Source organism: Mastomys coucha, unplaced genomic scaffold (genome assembly GCF_008632895.1).
Source record: "Mastomys coucha isolate ucsf_1 unplaced genomic scaffold, UCSF_Mcou_1 pScaffold17, whole genome shotgun sequence".
Lineage (NCBI taxonomy): Eukaryota > Metazoa > Chordata > Mammalia > Rodentia > Muridae > Mastomys > Mastomys coucha.
The window spans coordinates 29,271,033-29,274,568 of record NW_022196899.1 but is presented as its reverse complement, the minus strand read 5'-3'; the positions used below and the strand labels follow the sequence as shown (position 1 = coordinate 29,274,568).

The following is a 3,536-nucleotide window of genomic DNA, read 5'->3' as shown; positions in this document are numbered from 1 at the left end:
CTGTAGACCAGGCTGGCCTCGAACTCAGAACTCTGCCTGCCTCTGCCTCCGACGTGCTGGGATTAAAGGCATGCGCCACCACTGCCATGCTTTGCATTTTCTTTAGATTTGGCTTGTTGGAGATCAAAATCTGAGGCTATTTTCTTCTATTTTAATTATAATATGTAATTTTTGTGAGTATATTAGTCCAGGTTAGACATCATAGTTTTTTTTTAAGACATTGAATACATTGGTTCAGGCTCTTCTGGCTTTCAACATTAAGATGAGCTGTTATAAAAAGATATTGTAGGTATTGAAAGGGGGTCTCTGGGAGGAGTGGGGGTACAAAAGGGAAACAAGAATGTGATTTAATTCTATTTACTTAAAATATGTTTTTAAATGTTAACAAATTCAGATAAATTGAAATCATGTATCTTTTCTCATCATAATGCAATAAAAGTTTTTTTTAAAAAAGATGAGCTGTTATTATTCTGATGAATTTTCTTCTATATGTATGTGTGTGTGTGTGTGTGTGTGTGTGTGTGTGTGTGTGTGTAGCCCATGTGTTTTTTTTCCTTGCAGGTTTTTAATATACCTTCTTTGTTATGTATACTTGATGTTTCAACTAGGATACGCTGCAGAGACTTTCTTTTCTGGTCTTGTCTGTCTGTTGTTCAGTGTTCTTCTTAAATTTATATGGGTATGATTTTCTTAGCTTGAGAAAGTTTTCTTCTATGATATTGTTGAAGATCACATTTATGCCACTGACTTTGGATTCTTCTCTCTCATTTATTCCGATAATTTCAAGATTGTTCCTTTCCCCCATGCTTTCTCACATTTCCTGTGTGTTTCTTTCCTATGTTTTAATTTTTCCCCTTGCTTATTTGATCTAAATCCTCTACTTTCTGTTCAAATTCTGATCTATATCATTCATTCTACTTGTAAAGTTTTCTTTTGAGTTTTCTAGTTAAACCAGTGGTGCCAAGGATTGGGGTTTCTTATGGGGTCCCTTGTTCCTCGGGACAATGGGTTCTAGCCAGGTGTGCACGGGATTCGGCTTTGCCAAACAGACTCGACATGAGTGGTGTAAGGTCTGAGTGTATTTCTCAAAAATGACATGAGGCTTTTACAATCATTGCAAAAGAGAGAAATGAAAAATCTGGCAGCTCAGTAGTCGAGGTACATCTGAGGCCATCTAAAACACACTGGATTTAAAACATCAGTCATCTGCTCTGGACTGGTGCAGCACCCCCGGGCTCCAAGCACACTCAGGCCGCATGGCTGGGCCAGAGTCCCGGGGGGGCTGTAGGTGCACCAGCCAGGAAAATAGAGGCTCGAATCTCGAGTGCTCAATGCTGAATGCTCGAATCTCGAATGCTCACTCTCTCGCGGGTGCTGCACCCCACCCCTCCGGCCCAAGCACTCTGGGCCCGGGGGGCTGCTAGTCTACCTAAGTTCTAGTTCTAGTCCAAGTGCTAGCGAGTCCAAATGCTGAATGCTAACTCCTGAATCTAGAATGCTGAATGCTGCTGACTGCCTGCTGCTGAATGCTCTATGCTGTCTCTCTTTCTATAAGCTTTAATGCCCTACCCACAATGCTGGAGGAAATTAGTTAGAATGGCTTAACATTCCAAGCCGGGGTTTAACTAGGACGTTGGAACATTGGTGAAGGTCAGAGAGCAATGTCCGAATTTTCTTTTTCTAGCTGTTAAGAAATGATATCTTTGATGTCCTTGGGCTAGAGAGCGGGACTTCTGTCTTCGGAGTCCGAACATTTGTGGTGTTGACCAGGCCAGAGCTTACTAAAAATGGGTGATGTTGAAAAAGGCAAGAAGATTTTTGTTCAGAAGTGTGCCCAGTGCCACACTGAGGAAAAGGGAGGCAAGCATAAGACTGGACCAAATCTCCATGGTCTGTTTGGGCGGAAGACTGGTCAGGCTGCTGGATTCTCTTACACAGATGCCAACAAGAACAAAGGCATCACCTGGGGAGAGGATGCCCTGATGGAGTATTTGGAGAATCCGAAGAAGTACATCCCTGGAACGAAAATGATCTTCGCTGGAATCAAGAAGAAGGGAGAAAGGGCAGACCTAATAGCTTATCTTAAAAAGGCAACGAATGAGTAATTCCACTGCCTTATTTAATACAAAACAAATGTCCCATGGCTTTTAATATATACCATAATTTAATTCATACTCCAAATTCAGATCATGAATAGCTAACAATGTTGGACAGCCCTGACCTAAGTAAAACTGACTTGTCGTAAAATGGATATGATCTTTTTTAAAGCAACAATTCCAGTTGTATCCATTCGATCACTGCTCTCCCTTTATCAAGATAAGATTGGACTTAATTAGTAATGGTTTACTTTCCATAAATATGGGGGTGTCGCCTGAAACCTATTAAATGGTTTTGTACTTAGATTTATATAACTGGGAATATGAATATGTTTAAACACTGGGAAAATTCTATCACTGTCTCAGAAACAAGAAGACTCCCCTGTGTTTCAGTCTGTGTTCACTGGCCCATTACAGGCAGTGGCCAAACACCAGGAAGCAACTGTCTATCCTTGACAGTGCTGTTTTAATTAGAGTTCCCTACATCCAGAATGCTGCCTTTTACCACTGAAAGGCATTTACTGCGGTCTATGTGTGATATCAAATAAAGAGTATTTAACACTTCTTTGTAGTTGATCTACAAGTTAAAATGCTTTTAGGAACAAGCAAGTTAGGCCTTTTAAAGTCTCTATTATCTAAGACTAAGTTGTAATTCAGAATTGTCCCTAAATACCCATTCAGAAACACACATAACTGGAATTTCTGTTTATGCGTGACTGGGAATGGCCAACTTACAAGGTGGTAAGATGACAATAAAGGAGATAGTTTGTAAGTTATCAATAGTAAGAAGATAATTAAAAACAATCACAGATCATGAAAAAAAAAAAAGAAATGATATCTTGGTAGGCCCCTAGCACACAAGTACAAGGACATGTTTGGGCTACCTCTGAGTCTGGGGTGCCAGGCAACAATGCAGAGGCAGGAGACTGACTTTCCTTGAAGTTTACACCTCAAATACCGCCGTCACGCAAGGTGTGCATGGCACGGTGGGTTTTTCAATTTTGTCTTCATTTCAGACTTAGTCCTCTTAAATATTTCTCTTTCCTTGTTGAAATCCATTTTCAATCCCAAGATTGTCCTTGTCATTCCCATCAGCCTTATGCTTTTGTTCACTTGTAATCACTCCTTACAGGCCTTTGTTCTCCTTAATTGAGAGGTCTTCATGTCTTTCTTAAACATCTTGAATTCTTTGGTGATGTTTATTATTGTTGTTTTGAATTCGATGTCCTGAGTTTTGTCTTGGCAATTCTCATTGCAAACATTCCTACAGTCTTGGCACATTTAGAAGAGAAGATATTGATAAGGTCTTTCATATTGTTGATTTTTTTTTTTTTTTTTTTGCGATACTGTATGGGCATGGGAACTTTTTATTAGTTCTGAGTCTGATAGATACAGAGCAAATTGGGGCAGGAGAGAAAGAGAGAGAGAGAGAGAGAGAGA

General features: G+C 40.0%; 1 pseudogene across 1 annotated transcript; it reads left to right on the top strand.

Moving 5' to 3' along the window:
* Positions 1 to 1,740: 1,740 nt before the first annotated feature.
* Positions 1,741 to 2,194, top strand: LOC116094795 (annotated as a pseudogene). Its single transcript, XR_004120320.1, has one exon. The product of XR_004120320.1 is annotated as a cytochrome c, somatic pseudogene (transcript).
* Positions 2,195 to 3,536: the final 1,342 nt, after the last annotated feature.